Here is an 8,767-nt window from a genome sequence, read left to right as displayed (position 1 = left end):
CTGCTTTGCTTTCAGAAGAAATCTTTCCATTTTAAATGACATCCTGTTGTTGCAGTAAAGTGAAATAAGGTTGAAAACTGATAGGAAAAAATGCTGTCGAAGATGTAAGGAATAATTTGATTAAATTTAAAAAGTATGTAAATGGAGAAAGCTGCTGGTTAATAGTAGCCATCATAAACTAAAAAGACAAAGGAAAAAAAAAGGGAAAAGATCAGGTCACTTCCACAACAACATTATAAACATAACATGGTAAATATTGAATGTGTGATTTCAAATAAAAAGCAGGTATCCATAATTTATTAAGCCTTATTCTTGTTCTAGCATGTCAGTATGGTTGTGTGAATAATTGATTTTTGGTTCTGTTCCCAAATTGAAAAAACTGGCAGGAAAAAAGAGGGGTTTTAAACAGAACCAAAATGATTTCCCCCCCGTTTTTCCCAGCCAAAGTGAAAACAAACAAGAAAACAAGAACATTTGGGATCTAATTATATTGTAACTATACCAAATACTTGTTAATATGGCTTGTTAAAAGTGGCAAAAAGTAATAGAAATGAAGAAGTAATTTAGGCACCATTCTCAAAATGGTCCGTAACTAGTACAGTGTATAAAACACCCAGAATGCAAAAGTGGGTTCAGTTCTATCTGCTGTGAAAAGATTTGAGGTCTTGTTTTCCAGACTGCACCCTAATCATCATTCAAAAAAAATTCTAAGGTGGCTTGCTCCCAGTCTCTTGATGACCTTGTTTCCATTTGTCCAAAGTACTTAAATATTAATTGAACCAGAGTGACTATGTAGTCCAATCCTTAGGATTATCACCTGTGATGTTGGACCCCTAAGTTCTAGTCAGGTTAAGATTTTTTTTTTTTAAATATGGAGTGGAGCAGCCTTATCGGGGTGATAGCAAATTGCCTGGCAAGAATGATGGGGGGGCAGGGACTGTGCGCCACCACTCACCACCCTACGCCATCACTGCTTCCCAGGAGCAGGGGGTGGGAGGAAGCTTGCAAATGGTGGCTGTTGCAGTCACCCACTACCCCACACTGCTGCCACTCCATGTCCATCCACACACCACCCTCCCATTCCATGTCCAGCCCCACACCTCTTTATCTCTCCACCCTTCCCCCCGCCCCAGCATGGGGCAGTAGGTGGCAATCACCACCCACCTCCCTGCACTGCCACCACTATGATCCGGCTCATGCCACCTCCCATTCTGCATCTGGCCCCATGCCACACCACCCCAGGTCTAGTCCTGCACCACCCCACCACTCTGCATGCTCCTGGCCTACTCCACTGGAGCCCTGCCTTGCCCATCATTCTTGATGGGCATTCTTGAGACAGCACTGGCTGGATCCACGCTGCCCAAGAGCATTATGGACAGACAGACACACACACAGACAGATGGACTAAGCCCTCTCTATATATAGATGCTGACTATGCTTTATCCTAGATAAATGGTAAGCAACTCTAGTTCAAATCTATCCTCTGTTGGATTGATAGCAGACAGATTATTTCCCATCTCCCCCTTCAATAAAGTATCATAAGCATTGGGTTATAGAGTTATTCTTTCTCTAACCAATAAATATCTATGTTTCATAAGAAGTGGAGAAACTTTAAGAGAAGAAGAGACTAGGAAGAAGACACCCAGAATAATTTATAGCACAGTAGTAGGATAACTTTCTGAGAGGGAAGGATCGGGAGACTGGATTTGAATTTCCATAAACTGGTGATAGAATTGAGTTTTATACATCCTGGGGTTAGTTTCTTAACAGGATAGGGAGAGCATGCCCACTTACTCCATCATGACCAGGAATCCTGGTTTTCTCTGATTTAAAAAAATCCCGAATTTTTGTTTTTATAAAAAGTAACCCCAAATCCACATTTTTCCATGATTAAAATGAACTGCCACTAAAATATATATATACATATATGTGTGTGTATATATATGTATATGGTATATATATATATGTATATGTATGTGCATATATGTGTGTATGTGTGTGTATTTGTGTGTGTGTGTATATATAGATATAGATATACATATACATGCACACTATATATATATGTACACACACATACACACACACGCCATTTTTATCGCGGAAAAGTGTGGGTTCGGAGTTACTTTTTTTAAACCGGAAATTGGGAATTCTTTTAAATCAGAGAAAACCAGGATCAAGGATCACTGATCATGACTTTTATAAAAGTAGCCCCACCCCAAAAAATTCAGGGAAAATTCTTTGGCAAATTGAATTTGAATTCATAACTATTTTGGGGGTGACAAATGCCTTTTTTGGTCAAATTGTTCTCTAGTCAGTGAACATTCTTATCGGTGGATACCTCTCAATTACAAATGCAAAGAGTAAATTAAGAACAAAAAACAACAATAAAAAAGTATAAATCACCTTATACCGAGGCATATGAATTATAAGCAGTTATAAATATAGAGGCTATCATAGTACATTTTGTTTATTATTATTTGAAAATACACCAGGAAATTATCAGGATATACCATAATTATGTGTATTGGTGGTAAAGTTTAGTACTAAATCTCACCTTAAATTATATATGCAAATTCACTTAAAACATAATATTTAAAGCAAAGTAATTAGGGAATATACTAAAGTGTGAAGGAGCAGGCTCTTAGGTGGTAAAAATATATGTAGCTTTAAAATAATGATTCATATCAGCTGAAGGTTTAACTTTCGAAACCATTATTTCTTTAGTTAGGTACACACTAGATTTCACAGTGCTTAGTCATATATTTCAGTATGAGTCAAAATGTCCCATACAAAAGTGAAGTTCATAATGTGAAAGACCAACTGGCCTTTAACTATATACTCATGCAAGACACCACCATCAGATTTTGAAAATGTATTTGATCTGCTTTATTGCATATTTGGAAGCATGTGCAATGGAATAAATTATGTTTTTTTTCAACAACCACATTATTACAGAACCTCTACTTATTAAATAATAAAGAAACTAATTTTAAAATACTGAACAACTCCAAAGCAACTACCAAACCTCAGTCTTAATTTATTTTGACAATGGGCATCGTTACAAACCGGAATGGGGATTTGGGAGCTGGCGAGGCTAAATATTTTTGCAAAAAGATTTTTTTTTTGAGATTCAAACATATACATATATGTATACATATGCGTGTGTGTATCTATGCATATATACATGTATATGTATGCATGTTTTTTTCAGTCTAACCGTATGATATACTAACTAACAAAACCACATTCTCTTGAAAGCTCTTATTTCCACATCCCCTTTGTTACTTTTTTCAAAAGCATATTGGGACAAATCCTGAGCTGTACAGCAGTAGAAACTACTTGTCAATTATGGTCAGATGTTTGGGGCTCCTTGAACTGAAGATGATGGATGATCACTCACAAGTGAATAAGATTGTCTGCCAAGGGTCTTAATAGTTAGTCTGCAGGTGGCTCCATAGTCCAATTCTAGATTGACATGTGTTGTTGCAGTGAGGACAGGTGTTTCCAGGAGGTATGGGCACTGTGTTGCTATGTTGGATGTTCTGATGTTCTTTTTGCCTGTTCCTCTTTTCCTCTTTTGCCTGTCAAAGAGATGTTTCAAAGTTTTGAGGTCCTTCCCAAGGAGCCTTCCTCCATTGTGGTGGGTCCTGAGTAAGGGTCTCCCAAGTGTTGATGTCAATGTTACAGCTCTTCATGTTTACCTTCAGGGTGTCTTTGAAGTGCTTCTTTGTCCTCTGCTACTTCACTGACCTTCTTTAACCTGTGAAAAAAAAGATTCTCTTTGGAAGGCAGGAGTCAGGCATGCGAACAACATGACCTGTCCAGTGTAGTTGGTTTTGGATGATCATGGCTTCAATGCTGTTGGAATTTGCTTCAGCTAAGACACTGATGTTTGTATGTCTATCCTTCCAGCTAATCCAAAGGAAATTGTGAAGGCACCTTTGGTGGTACTTTTCCAAGCTCTTGAGATGTCTTCTGTATGTGGTCCAAGTTTCCGAGCCATACAGCAGAGTTGGAATGACAATGGCTCAATAAACCAAGAGCTTCATTTCAGCAAGGATGTCATGATTTAAGACAACTCTCTTACTCAGGCATTCAAAGACTGTGCTCGCACATTTCAAGCCATGTTGTATTTCCATGTCGATGTCTGCCTTTGATGAAAGATGGCTTCCAAGATAGGCAAAGTAATCCACATTTTCCAATGATTCTCCATTGACTTGAAGCGGGGAGGGGAGTTGTTTCTCCATTTGGAGTAGGTTGGTGAAGGACTTGAGTTTTCCCGATGTTTAGAGTTAGGCAATACTCTTGTAAACTTCTGAGGATGAATTAACGATGGTTTGGAGATCCGTTTCAGATTGATCAATGACAGTATTGTCATCTGCATACTGGAGTTCCATTATAAATGTTATAATGGTCTTCGTTTCAGACTTAGTCTGTTGAGGTTGAAGAGTCTTCCGTCCATCCTATGCACAATTTCAATTCCAGGTGGGAGCTTTCTGTAGACAACATGCATTATCGTGGAGATGAAGAGGAAAACAGAGAGCAATGATGGAACCTTGCTTCACTCCAGTTTTCACCTCAAATGGTTCTGTTTGATTCCCATTGCTGAGAACCTTTGCTGACATATTATCATGGAGAAGTTTCAGAACACTAATGAACTTATTTGGGCAGCCAATTTTGGACAGGATTTTCCAGAGGGCTTTGCAGTTTACAGAGTTGAAGGGTTTAGAGAGGTCAATGATGGCCTAATAGAGAGGCTGATTTTGCTCACGACACTTCTCCTGAATTTGACGTGCTGTAAAGATGATGTCTGTAGTTCCTCAAGATGGTCTGAAGACACTTTGAGATTCTGGAAGAATTTCTTCCCCAAGTGCAAGAAGATGGTTAGCAAGGATACAGGTGATGACTTTCCCAGCAGTGGCCAACAATGAGATGCTTCGGTGGTTTCCACGATCAGCTCTGTCCCCATTCTTGAAGATGGTAACAATCAGCAATCACATACAGCAATACCGTGTTGGAACTACCTAGCAATTATTGTCAGATGTTTGGGGCTTTTTGCACTATGCTTAAAATGGCACTTAGAGGTGGGTACAGTGGATTAATTCCACATTTGTGCTGATCTTTGGGACCAGCTCTTTTTTCAGTATACTTTTAAAGAAATTTTAGGGAAACCGTAGCCATGTGTCAGATATTATGATACTCTAAGGGGCTTACACTTACCAGCATGCAGGATGTTCCAGGCATATACCCTCCTCTGTTTCTGATATGCCTTTTTCTCCTAGAAAATATGAATGATATAGAACAAATTATCCCACAAACATTGTATCTGAACAGATCCATAAGACTTACCAGGAGCTGGAATTTGCTGGGGGTGCTCCTAATTATTTCTAGAAGTTACTGGGTGCCACACCATTGGCTTTCATCCACCATAAATGATCTGTCTTTCAACTGAATAGACACTTCAACTCAGGGGGCTACTTTGCTAGTATGTTGCTGTAGAGTGACTTCCCTGCAACCTCCCATACCTTTGGCTATTATACCAACATGGCTATTTAAAAGGGAACAATCTGGAGGCTTCTACTGTCAGGCTTTGGCTGCTTTGGCTTTTGGGGGCAGGCAGCATACACATAACTTGGTAGAATTTTCTGAGCGCTCTCATAGGGAGTAACTGTGGAGTGATTATAGAGGACCAGAGATTGTAGAGTATCAGAGCACTTTATTAGGGAGGCAGTAAAAAAGAGTGGGCAGCCTTGAAGTCGGGGAATATTACACAACTAAAAAGATAGCTACACGTGTCTCTGCTTCACTCAATGCCATCTGATGTCAGAAGTGCACCTAATCCCATTCTCTAGGAGAGAGAGAGAGAGAAAGGCCCTCAGACTGCTGGAGTGCAAATGGAGTCAGAGAGAGGTTATGTGCACTGCCACAGGGAAGAGACAGCCTGAAAGCCTCGTGAAGCTATGAAGGCTGTTCGCATGTCCGTGCAGGGTGCAGCTTGATCCCCTGGTTCTCACCTGCCATGACTTCGATCTTATTAAAGAAATGGGGAGGGAAGAGATGTTGTAATAATTAGTACCTGCAGAAGAACCACGCTTGGTATATTTCATAATCTAGGTGCTTTTTCTTTTTTGTTTTACAGAGAACCAGAGGGGAGGCAGCAGCTCATCTAGGTTGTTCAAGAGACAACCCCAGTGCTCCACAAATGATCCCCGGCACCTCAGTTGGTACAGTAAATGTCAATAGGTGTCTCACCAGCTTGCGGCTGTATCCTCAATCAGTCCCTGCAGGGTCCCGTCTAAATCCCCATACCCTGTGTAGGGTGTCTCCGGGCTCCTTCTTCTTATCCCGATTCCTTGCCCTAACCCTTGGTACTCAGAGTCATTGCCCACTCCCAATAATCAACAGTAAGTAAAAAGGGGAAGAAGAAAAAAAGGTTTTCTTTCTTTTCCCATGCCTCGGCTCCCTGCCACTAATTACCTCGTTAGTGGCTTGTTACGGGTGACACCTCAGCTCTCGTGCCACACGCTGTGCCCATGGTTCAGTCCACGGATCTCTGCCACAGCTTCTCTCTCCCCTCGAGTTTGGGGTGCTGGGCCCGGTCTCTTCAGGGCTGGGCTGGTGACCTCCACCCCCTTTGGCTTCTGAGCTGCTTCACTGTGTCCCGGCAGGAAGCCACAGCTTCTCTCCGTGCAGTGGCTCCATTCTCCCCAGACTCACTGCCGCTGCCATGTGTTCCTGATAGGTAGCAAGGGTGGGCTCCTGGTCCGGGGCCCCGGAGTCCCTCGGCTTGCATTGGCCTTGCATTGTGGATCCCTTCTTCGCATCCTTCTTAGTGGGAGTCCCCAGCAGCTCCTCTCTTCTCTGGTGGTTCCCGAAGGCAACTTTCCCTAGGCATCATCTTCTTCGTATTCCCGGGCGCTGAGCCCCATTGGCTCTCTGTGGGCATGGGGCATCTCCTTACTCCACCAGGCCGTAATCACTTCCTGCTGCGAGATTTTTCAAATAACAGGGCTTCAGTCAGGAACCCTGTTACAAAGGCCATAACGAAAATGGCTCTGCTAGAAAAGTTTGACTATAGGAATGCAGGCAGCTGGCCTGGCTGGATCAGAAAGACCCCCATTTTGTAGGTTAAAGTAATTAGAAATATACAAAGGGGCCATATTTAATATGAGATACCGTGAACCAAGGGAAACAGTTGAATCTTTTACTACTATAGTTCATGCTCCTGCTAAATACTGCAATTATGGAATTTTGAAAGAAGAACTCAAAGAGACAGGACTGTTGTAGGCAGAGATGACATTTTCTCAGGTCCAGAACTCACATTAGCAAAAGCCATAAGAAAAGTTAAGGTTCAAGAAACAATAAAGAAAAAGCAGTATTGCCTAAAGGCTCACAGTGTACCTAAAACTTCATCAGATAACACTGTAGTAAGGAGACAGGATCTGAGAGGGAAAGATACCCTCACATCTAAGATACTTTATAAAAAATAAAGCAAATATGAAGCAAAAAACAATCAAGAAATTTTAATAGTGAAAGCAGTGAAAGCTGTGACACATGTGGCCAAGCACTAAACCACCATCTGCAATGCTGTGCGGTAATAATTCCAGAGATGCCATGAGAAAGGACATTGTAAAGAACTGCAGGCTAGTAGAAATAATTCAGGAGTGGGGATTGGCATTACTTGATATACTAATATATATTTCAATTTTCAAATCATTATGTTTAAGATAGACACTGTAACTGTAGAGTTACAGCAAAAAATTGTGATTAATCCTAGGGTGGAGATCTGCAAAGGTCAGATAAATTTCTCAGAGGGCCAAATAATACAGTATTAGGAGTTGTGTGGCCCGTTCAAGGGGTAATTGGGGGGAGGGAGGGGAACACCTATATGGTACAAAGGTTGCCAGTTCCCTTACTGAGATTGCCACCAATACAAGGACTAAACCTAGTAGAGAATCTGTCCTCATTGAATAGTAAAATTTAAACCATGCCAGAGATGTATCTTCAGGTCTTCACAGGGTTGAGGAAACTGTCAGAGGAATATAACATGAAATTGGTGCCATTACCAATTCCATTTGCTTTAACAGCTCCTAAGTGCATCTCCATTCCTTTTCAACACAAAAGTCAAGGAAGACCTAAAGAGGATGGAAACAATGGGAGTTATTTCCCAGATAGATGAACCCACAGACCAGTGTGTAGAAATAGTTGTACACAATGAAGCTCAGTGGAAACATCCACATTTGTGTGGACCTTACTCAACAAATATGTATACAGAAGATGACATATGCTTCCGGAAGCAGAACAGATATTCGCTCAGTTGTCTGAAGCTATGTGTTCTTAAAATTAGATGCTACAGCAGGGTTTTGGCAAATCTCTCTTGCTAAAGAATCTAGACTATTAACTACATTCATTACCCTGTTTGCAAGATACTGTTTCAACTGTTTTCCTTTTGGTATATCAGCAGCTCCAGAGAATTTGCGAAAATGAATCTCTCAGATTGTGATGTGGCTGTCTAGCATCCTTTGCCATGCAAATGATGTGTTAGTGTATGAAAAAAAAATAAAACAGTAACACGATGAATGCCTGCATGCTACCTTGTTATCCTACCAATGATCTGGTCTCACTTTTGTTGAAGCAAAATTTTAAGTATAGGTGCTGCCAATGCATGAACTCAGTTTGACTGAAAGTGGAAAATTCCATACAGGGCCTGGACTACCCTTTCTATGACCTCAGGAGCTGTCAATCAGCCCTGACCCACTTCCAGCTC

This window comes from Crocodylus porosus, unplaced genomic scaffold, assembly GCF_001723895.1.
Source record: "Crocodylus porosus isolate Cpor-Errol unplaced genomic scaffold, CroPor_comp1, whole genome shotgun sequence".
Taxonomy (NCBI): Eukaryota; Metazoa; Chordata; order Crocodylia; family Crocodylidae; genus Crocodylus; species Crocodylus porosus.
The sequence above is the reverse complement of the archived record's forward strand: the minus strand, read 5'-3'. Positions refer to the sequence as shown.